Source organism: Acromyrmex echinatior, chromosome 5 (assembly GCF_024713525.1).
Source record: "Acromyrmex echinatior isolate Ae372 chromosome 5, ASM2471352v2, whole genome shotgun sequence".
Lineage (NCBI taxonomy): Eukaryota > Metazoa > Arthropoda > Insecta > Hymenoptera > Formicidae > Acromyrmex > Acromyrmex echinatior.
Window position 1 is genome coordinate 16,205,596 of NC_141856.1, and position 17,905 is coordinate 16,223,500.

General features: G+C 29.6%; 1 protein-coding gene and 1 pseudogene across 3 annotated transcripts in view; one reads left to right on the plus strand and one right to left on the minus strand.

Annotated features, from left to right (window-relative positions):
• LOC105147947 (uncharacterized) overlaps nucleotides 1-17,905 on the plus strand; it is a 104,645-nt gene that overhangs the window by 76,498 nt on the left and 10,242 nt on the right. The gene's annotated exons all lie outside the window — the stretch shown is intronic.
• Nucleotides 1,808-17,180, minus strand: LOC147909837 (multiple C2 and transmembrane domain-containing protein-like; annotated as a pseudogene). The gene is made up of 6 exons (XR_015545170.1): nucleotides 11,928-17,180; nucleotides 10,102-10,355; nucleotides 7,247-7,654; nucleotides 3,159-3,431; nucleotides 2,608-2,750; nucleotides 1,808-1,996 (listed from the first exon to the last, which is right to left on the minus strand). The product of XR_015545170.1 is annotated as a multiple C2 and transmembrane domain-containing protein-like (transcript).

The window sequence follows — 17,905 nt, forward strand, 5'->3', positions numbered from 1 at the left end:
AAATACTTCAAAGTAACATAATTTAAATGATTAAGTTTCTCAAAAATGAAGAAAATTTTTTTCAATTTGATAAAAAATTATTAATTATCTAATAATACCGGTAAAAAAATATAATTTTAACATGATCAAATGTTTTCGTTTCGTAATCTTTAAAAATTCACTCTTTTTGAATAATAACGACTTCGACATTTTTTAAATAAAATTAAATTAGTTTATTTTTAGTGATTGATAAAATAATGTTTATTTAACTCATTCTTGATAAAAAAATTCGAAAATCATGTTTTTGTTAGATACTTTTAAAATAAAAGAGCGATATGTAATATCATCAAAATAAAATATTAAATTTTTTTAGATACTTTTTCATTAATTATTTTTTCATATTAAATATATTTATAACTCTTTCATTCCATATTAATTATCTTCATAATTGGCTCTTTCCTGAATTAAATTTCTGAAAGAATAAAGCGCGGATGCATTTAATAATAAAATAAAAAAATTTTTTAACGATCCCGATGATTATTATTGATCATAACTACCGTCTGAGAGATCTTATCTAAAAAAATTATTGCTTCGAATTACAGCATTGGATTACGACGGCCTATTAATATGTTCAGTGTGATATATGGGAATATGTCATACGTAATGTATAGACGGTGTATTATGTACACTTATCAGCCGGTCTTATAAGTACACAAAGTATCCGATACCCATTGCAACAAGCCATATTTCACCTGACAGTTTTTAGTCTCACAATCGATATTTTCTTAATGAAAATATAGAGAGAGGTCAACTATGGCTGCATTCGAGAAATGTGCTATCAGCGTTATTGTGACATTCTACGTTTAACATTCATTAGATCAATGAAAATAAAGATAAAATGACGCTGATATTGCGCTCGTTAAACGCAACTTAAAGTTACGAAATTGTCAATTCAATAATCATTTATTCATTTACTTGTATTTTATTTTTCTGTACTCGATTTTACTTTATTATTTTTTTTAAAGAAAATATTAACAGATATACAAAATTAAATTTTAATACAGAACAATTTGGCCAGTTTTTTAAAGGTTAAATTGCTATCTTTAAAACTAGACGAGCAATGATTTAAGATAAATTCGAACTTTGTGCAAATTACAATAATAATCAAGTCTTAAAAGAAATATTTTAAATATTTATTAAAAGTTATAATTATTATTAAGACTAACACAAATTAATTAATGGAATCGGACTGCGCAGTGTGTGTAATTACAAGATCTAAATGACCTAACTGTAATACATCTGAACAAACATGACGTTATTCCGAGAAGATCGGACTATTATGTAAATTATTATTAATTCATAAATAAATTGGATGTAACGTAATACTCGAGAGTTTCAACTTAGTTATTTCTCGCGGAATGGCGTTTAATAATAGTTAACACATAAGTGGAGCTGCCGCGCGATAAGAGCCAGGCCTTGCACTCCACTTTCAACGACAAGTCGATACCGTAATACGGACACGGGCGCATACTTCCTTCACAACCCAGTTTCCCATTCTTCATACACACGCTATAAATATACGCACATCTCTCTACTAAGACCGAGAACGATCGACGCCGGGATCACTTATTGTTAGTTTATAACCCCTTGCTTAACCCTTTACGATGCTACTTTTTGCTGCTACTTATTCAGTTTTTTATCTTAAATATTTGTTCGTATTATGTATACGTACAGTTGATTAACCAATCATCTCTCAGATAAGTCAATTAAAGAAAAAAGATAAAAGAATTTCTTAATCCGATGTGATTGAAGAGAATAAAAGTACCTGTTCTTTTTCTTGTTGATTCCTTGGCCAAAGAGTAGCTGTCAGGTAGATTTCGCCTAAATGTTGCTTTGGTCTGACTGGATCTTTAAGTTCTAACGTTATATCCTGAGAGTGTCCGAGATCGAGTTGCGTAAGATCCAGCAGAGCAGCCCCCATAAAATCATCCTGCAGGCCCCAATCGTAATCGAAAACCTGTCAATACGTAAAGGTCGTTTATTTTATCATTAGAAGGTTATAGATAATAGTATATACGTGATTCTGAAATATTTTTATTTTAATATAATTAATACAAATTATTTTTCAAACATCTAGTTGCATTTTGTAAATAATTTGAATTATTAATTGTATTAAAATAAAAAAATATTCTCAATAGAAATTTCTGCTTTTAATAAAAATTGAAATTATTGAATGTTAACAAAGCTATCCTAGACAAGTCTGTAGAAAGCAGATTTTTTAAATGTCTGCTACACACTGTGCCAACAAAATGAAAACAGAATTAGATGTGTATAACACTATTGACAGACTGCTAGAAAAAAACGTAACAGAATCTGCAAGCGTCAGATAATGCCGACAGGATCTGCTCAGTCTCTGCCAACAATTTGCTTTCGCATTATGTCGATAGGCGATGTTAACAGAACACAAGTCTAATGCAGCGTAGTTGATGGCCGACTGCCGTCATTTTCTACTCGAATCTGCTGATAGTCTGCTAGAAGACTATAGGCATTTGGCTATTTGGGAATTTTGCCTTTCTGCATTTTATATATATATCTGAAATTTTGATATAAGAAAACTGTTAAATATACCTTGATAGTAAGTGGCTGAAAAGGATCTTCTATCGGTAAAGTAACACTTTCGTCCCAAACTGGATTTAAATCACGATGAACGGTTCGCGATTTGTGCAACAATCGCCCTGAGCATTTTACTTTCACGTAAGGATCGCTGGCGCCTGAAATAGTGTAAAGCGAATCGCAAACCATATATCATTGATAGTTATACGATAAATATAATTTTCTATCTTCTCGTAAATGGATTCAAATGTCTTAAGCTATATTTTATTTATAGGCATAAACATAATAATATCCACATAACTTAGACTATTACAGGTTTTAAACAATATTTTTTATAATATGGTATGCAATATATATTTAATAGTGTTTACTTTACAAAGCAGTTAAAATAATTTATTTTAAAAAAAGTGCGGATATATAGATATATTGGATCATTTAAAAAGTATCCGCGGTTTTTTCAAAAATTGAACAAAAAACCGCGGATACTTTTTAAATGACCTAATATTTCATATATTTTTCTTCTCTGATCAAAAGTACTTAAAGCTTTCTTTTTCTATTATATATACCACATCTGTCCATCGCGACGAGATTTGCGCCTCTTCTTATATGCAAACGAAGTTGGAAGAAGGCATGTTGCCTCAATGCCTGTTCTCTCCTTCGTATCATCTCGTCTTGAAGAAAGTCGCCGTCTTGACTGTAGGAACCCTGAGGTTCTTCGCCTGTATATCCTTCCTTTTGAAAGCTCACAGGTCCTTTGGAGAATCCTTCGCTGCATTTTCCGGCGTTATCTTCTTGCACAGTCACAGTCTTTTCTCGGCTACTGCGTGCTAACGGAGATTCTGCGCATTCAAAACAGACCGAAATGGACGTGCTTTATCCACTATCGGTTTTGGCACTCGGTGTGACAGCAATAACCATAATTTTCACTATAAACGTGGTAATTGAAAATAGTCAAAGGCCATGTCTGATTTTGTTTTATCAAATCTTTTAAAATTGTCAGAGATTTAAATAATATATAATTTCAATTTTTAAGTTTTCCGATAAACTACATTTGACATATTTAATTAATCATATCTTTAGTCTTAGACAGCATGTTAAATTTTTAAAAAATTTAAAACAGTAGATATTATTTAAAAAACGATATGTATTAAATACATATGAATTTAGATAAGACTTTATTACAATTTTATGATTTTATATTCTGCGAAGTCGATCAAATAAAAAATCAAATTATTGAAAAAGTTTTCCGAGATGCTGCAAAAATAAAAATGCAATTAAATGAGGAGACCGTAATTATGTAATTGTCGCAGACAACAATTTACGATTTTACAATTTTAAGACATATTAAAAGATTATACTGCGCTATAAAATAAATAGAATAAAAGAAATCTTTTAGGTTAATCCGTTTAAGTATGACGAGCATACTAGTATTCGTGCTGGATCATTTCGAATTAATCAATGAGATCTAAATGTGCCGCGCATATCGACTTTTGGTGTTAAGTACAAATTATAAGCTTGATATTCTCATCCGCATGATCCCTAAATTAATACACGTTATATCACTAAAAGCGCAATAGTTGCATACTGATAATCAGAGCTGTGTACAATTTGAATAATTGTATATTTACACATATAAATTGCGAATGCAGAATTATTTACGTTAATCGTTGAACATATTCCTCCAGTTAATTATTTAGATGGAAATAACAAATTTTATTCTATATAATAACAAATTTTGTTCAAATGTATAAACATTCAAAATCTGTATTGTCTTAATATGCAATTAATTGTCAACATGCTATTATATCGATGATTTCTTCAAACCAGTGTAACAATATTAATTTCATAATTAGTTAATAAATAAATATAAACTTTATTGACGTAATATTTTTTCAATAAAAACTTTTAGAAATTGATCGATAAACTTTTGATTGATTGATGAACTTTTAGAAATGAAGAAATTTGTCAATGGGAGCTTACAAGATGTTCAGTATGATAATAATGATTCATGTATTCCAAAAATATAATTACAGACGTTTCGACATCAATATTATGTCCTCTTCAAAGTGTAAAAAATATAATCTTCCAGTATACATTGAATTCATTTGATATGTATTGTTAAAAATGTAAAATACATCGTTAAGCTGTAATTTTCGTCAAGACTGTAATCTTTGTCTGTCTTATCTCGTTGGATATTCAAACTACTAAGAAAATCACCATAGAAATTAAAAAACGAGATTTTAACAAAGAACTTAATACTAAATTAATAATTATACACTGTCCACTACTTATTTGAGAAGCAGATTAACGATGTTCTGTATAATATAATAAGAGAACGATTTGAATACGTTGAGTTTCAATTTGCTTATAAAAGGTCAATAGCAAACTCGTTTGTTTATCAGAAATAAAATTATCAAGTATGAAAATAGCACTCATCTACAAACAATGTCATGACATAACGGACTCAATATATTTTTTACACCCAAACAACAGTTTGAAGAAATTTTAAGTATAATAGTGCATTGACCGGACAATTAATTTTACTATATTTTAATATATTCATGTATTTTTATAATATATTTTAAATATGTCTGTCGTAATTGATTGGCTCACATTATGTAAAATATGTGCACTTAAATGTGCATGTATATTCGTATTCCGACGTGAATTTGTATTTTAATGTTCCATCAGGGTATTAATTTGCACGATACAACTATTCCAAAAAGGATCAATTACCGAGTTAGGTAACTTGTCAAACTTAATTGATTTAATTAAGATTGGAAATAAGACCGTTTATGTTAGATACATTACTTTAAATACGAAGCGCCACTACGGTAATGTTAAGATGTTGAACTATTATATATGTTCATTTAAATACAATAGTTAATATAATAGTTAAATATAATATATAATAGTTCAACATCTTAACATTTTAGTGAATTAATTCAGAAATAATTGCCGATATGATTGTCGAATTTTTAACGCAATCAATTTGAAATATTAATAATCTCCCCAAATTTAATTTTAAAAAACTGTAAATTGATTTACTTGAAAATGCAACTTTCGAGTAATTAGCTATTAAAATTCAACAAATATTAATTCTTCAATACTCTAGATCGCATCCGTGTGACCTAGATATAATTCCAAAGGTTAAATCTTTTAACCCTTTAACAGTCATCTGTATCCATAGATCAGTGCACTTCAACTTTTATCGTTCAAAATAACGACTTTGAATAAAAAAAAGAGCAATTGCACAAGAACACTCTCGAATACGACAAAGATTTGATAAACGGATTAAAAAACCATTTTTTAAACATAATAACTATACAAATATTATTTGTAAATGTAAACACAGTACTTATCCGATAATTTTTACAGATAAACTGGTGTGTTTCAAGTCATACAATAAAAACAGAAAACAAAAGTGGAATTTACAAGTTTTGTAATTTAATAAATAAATTGATCAGATCAGAAACTGCGTGTTTCTTAAGTTATAGATTTTATTTTTTTTAATATTGAAAATGCTCTGTACATATATTTGTTCTATACATATAGATGAATTAAAACAATATTTGATTTTAATCAAACCACTGATTGTTATTTTTTTACGCTCTATGCTTTATAGAAAACAAAATTTCGATTAAAAAATTTTGAAAAATATAAGTGAAGTTTTTAATTTTATCAATTAATTATGGTACTAAATATAATATTTAAATATAGTTGTAATGAAAAGAATATTAATTAATTAATTATTGAAATTATTAACCATTCAAATAATTCATAAAAAGAAAATATTTTTATTCCTACAGATGTGAACGTTTATACGAATGACTCAATTTCTCTTGCAATAAATGAAGCTATGGAGACGACACAATTGAGGCATTAATGTTTCACCAAATATTGGTCGAAAAGCATTACTGCAAACAATGCAAACAGCGCTATTTATACTTCATTGCACTGATCCAGTTCACGATGCATTTAATGCTGCAGGTATATTACAAAACAATGCGTATGCAATTATCATGTTACGAGAATATTAGGTAATAAATTTTTTAACTTTGAATATGTATAAATAGTACAACGTAATTCAAAATTTTCAACGCCATTTATGACAATATTATCATTATACATAAAAAATTTTAAAATTATATACTTTATATATTTCTTAATTTCTAGGCTGCTTTTTCCTGTTTAAATATAAATAATTAAATAAAGATTTGTAAATCGTTCAAAAATCGTTTTATTGATATTTTCTTTAATAATAATAATAAAAAATTTTTTGTCAATTTTTTTAACTAATAGTTTTTACATTTTTTATTCTGTAGTCCTTACATTTGTTTTACTTAATTACTAGATGAAGAGAGAGAAATACAAAGATAAATCAAAGTCTCTTCTGTTCAAAGTCTTCTGTTTGAAAATCAAACTATGCAAGGTTGTAGTTATGCAATATGTTGATGTTGAGATTATCAGATATAAAGGAAATTTTATAACCAGGTCATATCGGCGTGCGTGTAAAATTTTTAATCTTGTTTCTTTCCGAAGTATATAATTTTTTTTATTGGTCCTGCATTTCAATTTAAGATAGTATCTGTTCTGAGATCTGACAAATTTGGCACAGGTCAGTGGAATATCGGTCAGAGGAATAATCGCTTACCTGGGCGATTGAGGCAGTGCCTGGCCGGGCTTTGAGTAGCCGAGGAACTTCTGCTGTGCTCAGAGGAATAATCGGCGGCATAGTCGGACTCGACACCGAGATTTTTTAGTTGGCCCGCATCCTGCGATTGCACACTACCGGCATCCTTGGATTTTTTCCGCTCCTTGCTCCTGCTGCGCGACCAGCGACTTTTCAAAGTCGCGAAGAAAGTGTGGGTACGCTGTGCCACTGTGCCGTGATGCCGATGATGCCGATGATGATGAATAATGCCGGACTCGCCCGATCCATTACCTCGCCTCGACGGCGAGCTATTTGCAATCTCGCTATCTCGGAGCTCCGTGGCGCTTTTCGAGAGCTGACGGCTCCCGTTCAAGTTCAGTCTGGATCTCTCTTGGGAGATGGTGTTACCTGAAAGTCAAAATGCAATTTTCGGTGCAAGTTGCAGTACTGAGTGCATGGAGAAGGAAAGTTTTGCTGGCACTGTCGCGATAAACTTTATTATGTGAATAATGAAAAGATTTGAATAAACGAAGTATAAACAACTTTGAACGACTTAGTAATTTTATTTAGTGTGCACGGATGTCTAAACAGACATTTCTCTTCTCATCGGGATGTATATGTAAATGAAATTGCACAACGAAACAATTTACATTTATTTTATTTATTGCATCTGTGTTAATAGAAGATATTTAATTAAAGTTTATTTTAACCAATTGAAATGTTTAAAAAAATTTGTCTACTGCATATCGATAGAAAATATTTTCTATTTTATATCTTTTTATATTATTAAACTCTCTCTCTCTCTCCCCTCCCCCTCTCTCTCTCTCTCTCTGGCTAATCTGTTTTTTAGACAATCTGATATTTTTAGAAATAAACATACACATATATATATAAATATAATATATATATAAATTTGAATTGTCAAAGCAAGATGTAATATTTCAATATCTTAAAATCAATAAAATTAAATAAATAATAGTTTTTTATTAATAAAATATTACATAAAATATCAATGATACTTGCAATATTTTTCGATTTTTGGAACATTTATGTCAACAGTTGTGCGATTTCCCAACGGAGAGATAGACGATCATTCCAAATACAATTCGAAAATATTTGTTATTGATATTGGTGCACATTTCGATACATTGAATATTTTAAACCAGGTTTTTACTCGGAAAATTGTTGTTACAATTTTCTTTCTCTTTATTCACGCTATTTTAGTAATTAAATATTTTAAGATGTCACCATATATCAAGTACACAAAGTTCATTAAATCATTTTAAGTACTTAATCTTTCAATGCTTGTGTTGGCAAATATTAACGTAATATCTCAACATTTTTCAACTAGAATTATGGAACGCTCTTTATTATTATCTCCTACTATTTCTAAAATGATTAATCTAACATATATATATTTACCATATATATGTGTGTGTGTGTGTGTGTGTGTGTGTGTGTGTGTGTGTGTGTGTGTGTGTGTGTGTACGTGTTTTATATACACACATACATATATATTTACATCCAAGTTTGACATTGAATTAATTTTTCTACTTCGCATATTTAAAAAACGTTCTGGAAAAATTTTTTACTTACAATTTATTTATTTATCTGTGCTTGTAATTTATAACTTATATTCTATCGACTTTATTTCAACTTAATAAAGAAGACGCTTGTATAACAAGTATTTTCCACTCATGACCAAACTGAAAGCGTGTAACAGAGCGGAAACCGAACAAGCTTGGACTCGGAATATAAGAAAAAATACATAATGCTTTTAGAAGAATTACAAGGGAAGTACATTATATGTACTCATATGTAAGCATATCGATCCGTCTGTATTATTAAACATAGTAATACGCATCACAATGTCTTTAAAAGGCTCAGTATATACTTTCTATTATATTCTAGGAACGATGATGTGTCGCGCAATCGATATAAATTTCCGACTCTTATAACAGCTAGCTGAGTATTTATTTATTAAGAAATACTCTATTTTTTTTAAAGAATTAAAAATTATTACATCTAAATTAAGTTGTTTTATTAACTTTTTTAGACTTGCAAAAAGTAATTATTGCATCAACAAGAAACAATAAAAATACAATTATAAGATTTTAATATGAATTTAACGTACAGAGCTCAACGTAATTTTAATTAATTTCTTTGTTAATTTAACAGTCCAGTTTTTGTTAGCAGAAATATCATGCTACGCGATGTACTCATACACTCTACACGTGTGTTCTGGAATTCCGGAAATGTATAAGGCAAATGCATTTGTTTATTGGATTTTGTTTTCCTTCCACCGGAAATCATCTTAACAAGCTAATGTATCGCGGAAATCAATCTGGTATTTCAGTTATCTAGCTGGAATATTGCATCTGTCAATCACGTATATTATATCAAGAATAGAAGGAATCCAATAATTATTTTATCAATGAAAAAATTGTTGGTTACAGTTTTTACAGTAATAATATTTTGTATTTTATAGGTTATCTAGACAAGAAATGTTTCGATATCGCTAAATAAATTATTCAAATTATTTAAAAAAAAGAACATAATAGAGAATATAATAAAGAGAGTTAACATCCAACTTTTATCAAGCTTTTAAGGAATTACATTAAACGTTAATTATTCTTGAGTTTATTTTAGGTATGATGTTTTATATTTTATTATTAATTTTTAAAATAACTTTTTTAGTTACTTAAAGGATTTAATAATTCTTGTAAATTTAAAAACCTATTTTAAAAAATGGAACAATTACCAACTGTTCCCAGCTATTACAATAATTATTCTTATCAATCATTTTCACAAAAACGAAGTTTATTTCAATTTTATAATATTACAATATTACTTACTCGTAGGTATTGGCTCACTGTCCTCCGATCCAGCGAGTAACTCCACACTTTTGCTCATCTTATCCTCCGAAAACGCGAATTAGTTCTCGAGACCGTTGCTTGCAAGGCTTTAGTCTCTTCTTGAAGTGCACCAACCCGCCGCATTCCGATAGCATGTTTCCGCCGATGGATTAATGAGACCCAACAGCTTCGACCAATTGGCACATATTCCGACTTTGCAATGTCCACGTGATTTCCGACGATGTCAATGACTTCTGCAGCATCATAATCAGTATTTTTCTTTTCTTCTTGTAAATATTGATTAGCTGTACAGCCCTACAGTGTGTATTTTAATATAAAACTAAAGTTGGGTACTCAGAAACTTCCCCTTTTTTTTTTGCCCTAGCACTTACAACACAGTCATTAAAGAGCTCTCTACGTTAATTGTTGTTGTATTGTTGTATGTCAGAAAAATATAGGAGACATTCCCTATTTTATGAATGAGAGTGTTGGCGTGTAAACGCTCAATTAAAAAAGTCATTTGGAGTAATAAGTGACTGATGCTAGGTAAAATACAAAATGCTTCGTAGCTAGAAAAAGAACAAAAAAAATATTTTTACATGCAAAAATAAATGAAAAGTGTAGAACAAAATGTTTTCATACAAAGTTCATGTAGTTGTCGCAGAAAAAAGTTTTAAAAATTGCAAGATTAAATATATCATTGGAATTTTTTAAATTTAAGAAATTCCTTTAACATGTAATATATAAAATATAAAATATTCTATATATTCTTTAAATTCTTTGAAGTGGAGATAATATTACTCTAAAGAGTGAAAATTGAGCTAGTCTTGGAAAGTAGTGGTTCAATTTTCGATCTTAAGAGTAAGATTTCGTTCTTCAGAATGAGATTCTCTTCAAAAGTTTTAGAGAGTAAAAGAATAGTATAAGTGTAAAAGATAAAAGATGTAATAACGCTTATTTACATCTTTTTCTATAATATAATTGTAAAAAGATTAAATTTCGTTTTTATTGCGTTTTATATAACAGTGCAATATTTCCAATTATAGTTACTCTTAAATTATTATATTATTCGTCAACAAACGTTGGTTGCTTATTAACCAAACATGTCACTGTTGTTAACTCTAGAATTGTAATAGAAACTGCCGTTGTTTGTTTCCAGTTTATGCAGTGATATTTTGCAAGTATACATAAACTTTGAATATGACAATAACGTCGGTCTGGGATATCCGATGATATGTTCACCGTAGAATCTAATTAGTATGTTTAAACAAATTTTCAGAAAACTTACAGTTAGTTAACTTTTGAATGGATGATAATATGATGAAGGATTATCTATCCTCTTGTATAATTACGTGCATATAATACACCAAATTATAATGGTTTGGCGTCAAACTCAGAAGCTACATAATAAAGAAGCAGCTTAGCTTATAATTTTCTAATTTTAATAACAGATTTTTTAAATTAGCGATCAATTTTATCTCAGCAAAAATTTCAAGGTAAATCCTTTATTACATAATAATTTTCAATTTTCAATATTAATACGTATTTATAATAAAACCAGGAATTAAAGTTCTGTTAAAATAAAGTCAATTTAAAATGAACTGCAGAGAATAAGAGTTTTATTATTCATTTATTTTTCTGCAATTGAATTTGCAAAGAAAATTCTTTCTCTCTCTTTCCTTTAGGTATTATTTATAATTAAAATATTACAAATGTTTTAATACTTTTATTAAAGAAGAAACAAATATCAATTCATCGAAAGAATATCATTAAAATTAAGAGCAACTTAAATAGACAAATTGCCTATAAAGTTATGAACGACTTACTTAAGTGATTAGTACGTACAATACTAGCATGAACTTCACGTTACTATCACAAAATAAATAACAAAAGATAGCACGATACACTTCGAAGAAATTTATATCACTTCTATACTTCACCACAAAATGTAATCCACTTTAAGTTAAATTAGCAAAGTTAGAAGTAGTTGTTATATGTTGTTTCCGAATGTCAATGTATAACTTTAAATAATGAAATTTATCACATTGTTGAAATATCACGAACGATTTTAAACGTATGATAAAATAAATTAATCCGTCTTTACTTAATACTTTAATTTACTTAATACTTTAATTTAATCAACTCTAATTAAAAGTGTATGCAAATCTTTTTTATTTAAGTTAATATAATATTGTACGCTATAATTTTGAGATATTAGAAAAAAAACATAATTATGTTCTTTCGCGAGAAATTCTGAAGATTCTGAAGGTTTTCTATCGTCGAAAAAATCGTCGAAAGATGAAAATACGTCAGTCAATATACAACATCATCAATAGAACACGCCGTACCTTATACTGTCGCACAGGTTTAATTACAGTAATTGCCAGAGCACATTGCTTTTAATTACGCTTTTCCACGCGTAATTGCATGTTACTGATGCATTATATACGACATAGAATACTTTAATTTCATAATGTAAAACTTAAACAGAAATTAATGGTAATCGATATCGCATAAAGTAATGAAAAAATAATTTACTGTATATTTGAAGTATAAAAATAATCGAATGAGAAAAATAAATTCCGGTTATTATATAGAAAATATTTGTATTTTAAAGAATATTTTAGAGGATATAAAGTACAATATTTTGAAGGAAGAAAGATGTAAATCTTACTTTATATTTTTATATCAGTCACTCTTTTATGTTCAATCTTGAACTTCTAAATTCAATGATAGAGTTATCGTGCAGTACTTCTTTTTCGAAGAAAGACTATTGAAACTAAGAAACTATTGAACTACTTATTTTAGTTTTAACTTGATAAACAACTGAAAACTTAAACACAATTAATGAGTAAATTTAATCATTCAAAAAGTTTAACTAAGTTGAAACGTAAGTTAAAAGCTCAACATAAATATGTGTTATATTTTCTTTATTTTCTTTGCATTTTTATTCGTCTTGATTAATTTATGCTTTATGTTAATTATGAAATTGTTTTTGAACGGATTTTCAAAAAGTTTTTTTCAAGGGTCTTCATCAATAACTAAAGCGAAAATGCGAATATCAATTTTATTAATGTATATTTCAATATTTGATAATATCGCTTTTATAAATTATTAATTACATCTGTCTTCTAATCCGATCACGTTTTAGCCGGGTTCAATAATAAAAACACGTCTGAATAAATTCTTGAAAAAAATATATTACAATTTCAAAAATTTGTAATATTTTAAATAACGGCCAGATTATCTTAGAAAATATAAAACTGACGAATGATCATATTTTTTGATATGACAAATTTCATTTGATTTGAAAGTCAAAGCGCATAAACAATCTTATAAAAAACACATTCTTGATTCAAGACGGGGGCACTTCTCAATATTCATATACATAGATCTATTTTTCGCCTGTCTGGTCTCATTCGAAATAAAATGTATTCCTTTTCAGATTCTCTTTTCAAGATTCTTTTTCAGCGATATATGGTAAAACAATTGTTTATCGAAAGAGAAAACAATAGTTTATTTTCTTTATTCTCTTCTTATTTTTTTTTGTGCATTTATCAGTGCAAAACATTGTATTAAACTTACTAAAGATCTTTTAAAAAGATGTATGGCATTTTTTATTAACACTCGAATCCTCAATTTTCTCGAAAATAACCCGTACGAAAATAAATTTATTGTACTCTTTCCATGCGTTTTGGCACACAAAAGACTTTTCCGAAAAGATTTTGATCGATCGAATTTCATAAGTGTGTTCTTCGATCTTGTGGTCTGTTTTCTGTTCTAAACTGAACCAGAACTCTCTTTCTTACTTTCGACAAATATATAACATATACCTATCTTACTTCAAGTTCCAAAAGTACATTAGTTCAGCCATAGAAAACAGACCTTTAATTTCTTAGCTCATCTTTGCCTATGCAAAGTTATTTCAGCGACGTAATTACTCGCGGAACTTGTGGCGACCTTTACGCAGGCGATAAATCACAATCTCGTTTCAGCGCTATCAGTTTCGTTTCAGTGCACCGATATTCGCGTCCGTCCGGTGCGCCATATTTTCATTTCAGATTTAACTTTTCACTCGTTTGTTCGTTATAAATTTAATAAGTTCCCCCACGCGGTGAGTGAGAAGTTAAGACGCTTCGGGAGTGGAATCAATAGCGCGTCTGATTGAAAAACTTTTGCAAATTCTTGCACCTTTGATCTTTTTATGTTAATTATTGTTGCTCATTAACGGTAGCTGAAGTAACTCCCTCCTCCCTCTGCAATATAGCAAGCATAAACACCTTTAAAATTAAAAAAAATTGAAGATGATATATTAGGCGTCGAATGGTTTGCCACTCGATGCGATTAATTTGTGATCTTTGTGTGATTTATTCGCGAAAGATCTGGTTGTGCTCACATACGCGATTTTTCACGTTAAGGAATCGAAAATGACTTCATCAGGTGATTAAGAAATCTTTGATCATTAGCGCCGTTCAGATCCGGCGTTAAACTGTAGAGATCCCATATATCAGTAGACGGATCTCCTAAGCTGGAGGTTGGATATTAGGCTAACAACCTAATTCCGGAAAATAATCTATTGTTACGAAAATCTCATGAGAGACTCTGTCCCATCTTGGGATGTGCCATTGGATGGAAGATGATATATTAATTATATTATTATACATACACTTTTCTTTACTTTGACCTTTAAGCGCGTAATCTTGTCACTTTAATATCAGATCTGTATTCGAGATTTTAATATTATTACATATATATCATTCTTTTACTTAAAAAATGATATAACTAAAACATTAAACTTTGCAGAAAAAAATTATTTTTCAACAGAAACTTATTGACTAATATTAGCAGAAAGAATATATTTTTAAAATGATAAAATGTCATTTTTGTTTCAATCTTTAAAAAAAATCATCCTTTTAAATTATATTTTATATATTATATGATTTTGATGATTTTTTTGTGAAGTTAATTCATTTTTAATGGTTGATAGGATAATGTTTATTGAATTTATTCATTATAACAGCTCGAAAATCATACTTTTTTGAGTTGTGTCACTTTTGAAGTAAAAGAGCGATATATTATACGAATTAAAAACCATGCATGTAAAAAAAAATGATATGTTTATCAAACTACTTCTACATTAATATTCAATGTATCTCAACTTTTGCTGTAATAAAACTAAATATTATGAAAATGTACTTTATTCCATTTTATTTTACAAAAGATTAAATTAAATTTCATAGATATTTCATGTGATATATCATTAATATTCCATAATTCTCAAGGGTTAAAGAAAAGACGAATGGCTTCATTTTCGCGAGCATGTGTTCCACTCGACTTTACATACAGCTCACATTTATATCTCACATTTAACGCCAGGTGCAGCCGTTCGAGATTGAGCTTTGTTTGGTTGCTGTGAAAATCGCAGTCAATGTCATGAGAATTAAATACCCGTATTTAACAATAGATATGTAAGCATAATACGGATCTATAGCCTTGATAACTCGCGGCAACGTGACCTGCTGCCCATTATTATTTTTCTGTGGAGCAAAAATAAATCAAATAGTTCACTGGCATGTGTTAAAAATATAAACGAAAAAAACGATGAAGCTGTATAAAATTACAATTTGCCAGCAGTTGTATTCAGAAGTGTCACGCGATATACTCTCAATTAATTCGTTTTTAATGACTCAAGTCGTCGGCCAAAATATAAAAACCTTTTAAAATTATTTATAGTTCCTTTTAGCGTGTGCTTCCATTTATGAATTCTTAAATTGCAACAAAATTTTTTTAACAAAAATATCATCTTTCTGAGACACAAGCATTTAAAAACCAATTAATATTTTTTCTAGACATTATATTCTTGTAATATAAAAAAAAAGAAATAATTTTAAAAAAAGATTCTATTTAATATATTTTATATATTTTTCAATATTTTAATCAATTATTAGATATCTTAAAGCAATTTATATGTCAAAGCAATTTTAAGTTCTAGAAATTGATAACATTTAATTAAATTTTCTCTAATTAAGTTTGGTCTATCTAGATTAACTTGAAAATAAGGTTTCTTCGTTTATTTGTTTCTTTTCCACTTCTCGGTATAAAAGATTTTTATCTTAATTACTTATAATTCTAGAACTATGAATATTCTGATATTTATTTTCTTTGTGAAATAACATCAATACTAACGCTCCTGTGTCTAAGAAGTGTAAAAGAAAAGATGATTATATATTTGATCAAAGAGATGAAAGAAAATGCTGGAAACTTGAGATACTCCTTGTATAAAATAAGCTATAGAATAAGCTTGTAAGAAGAATCGTGTCAACGCGCATTGTCGATGTTCACATCCCCTTTATCCCTTAAAAGTATTTTTCAAAGAGTTCCTGCACATCTAATATTGACAGTCACCGAGTGTTTGGTATTGAAAAAGATAAAAATCCGAGAGACAAAAAATTGATTAACATATAAATTGACTAACAATAAATAAAAGATATATATTGCTCGCCATGCTCTCATTGACTTTGGCAAAGATGACACCTCGTGATCACCGTTATGTCATATTGAGGATGTCACACGCCGAACGTTTTCTCGGATGTCTTTCGGAGGTGCTGAGAGGAATGGTACATCCACAGATCCGCGATACCTTGGAATGAGAATAACTGCGTCTTTCTCGTACGGGAAGACGCGTGTTTGTAAGAAAAAGAATTGATCGAACGTTCAGTTCGACGTCTTGCGATGTCGACACGTGAACGCACACGAATGTTACGATACGTCGGCGGTACGTCGAGCGTGGCTTGGAGCAGAATGTGTTACCACTGTTATATACGTTTCCGTGCACATCAACGCTCGCGAGTCCGCGAGACCGTGCTCACGATTAATTAATTATCGCGCGAATTTCCGTGCGCGCGGCCTCGGGGCATCAAGGGAACGAGGAACGTTCTACCGCAGACGTTCTCCACTTTCGATGCTACCGTGTCCGAGAGGCCACTGACAGAACTCCACGATTTTCCGTCCTGCTCGGCCGTTCCTCGTCCGCCTCGTCTCTCATCGAGGATGCGCGATGTGGAAGCGGGAGAGAGTGAGAGGCTTTATCGACCCGCGAGACCAGGGCCGGTCGAGAGGAGAGAACCCAGTGACTTCGGGAAATTGAGATTTCGTTTGAAGTGGCAAATAGCACCTAATCCATGACAAGGATGGGCTACAAAATTAATGAAGATTTTCACTTTGGATAACAGTTGAAATGCATTTCTGATGCAATATAGAAAATATGATATGTTAAGACGAATTAAAAGGTCTTATCGTGTGAGAAAATATTGCTTGGGAATAATAAACTAAATATGTATATATATATAAACTCCTTCTAATAAAAATGGTCGTAGAATATTATATGTTAATGCATACAATGCTTTTTTTAATTAAAAATTATATTAATGTTAATAATCTTGATATATTATAATTTAACGAAAAAATGTTTCTCTTGAGTTCCTCAAAAAACAAGAATTTTAATGTAATTTCTAAAATTATTTACACTTAGATTATCTATTTTGAATTCTTAATTAAAGTTAAAAAAACTTGAGAATTATATAGATGTTTCCTGTATTTTATTATCGAAAAAAAATCGATAACTAACTGAAGAACTTACAACAAAACCTATATAGTTCTATTAAAGCACAAATAATTAACGTCGAGTAATTTCATAACGAGCTGCAACCTCACTTACCGTCATGTGAAATTAATAGTCGTAATACAATTTTAAGAGCAAATTCGATTACTTTGCGAACGCACGTATCCAAGCAGAACAACAAGT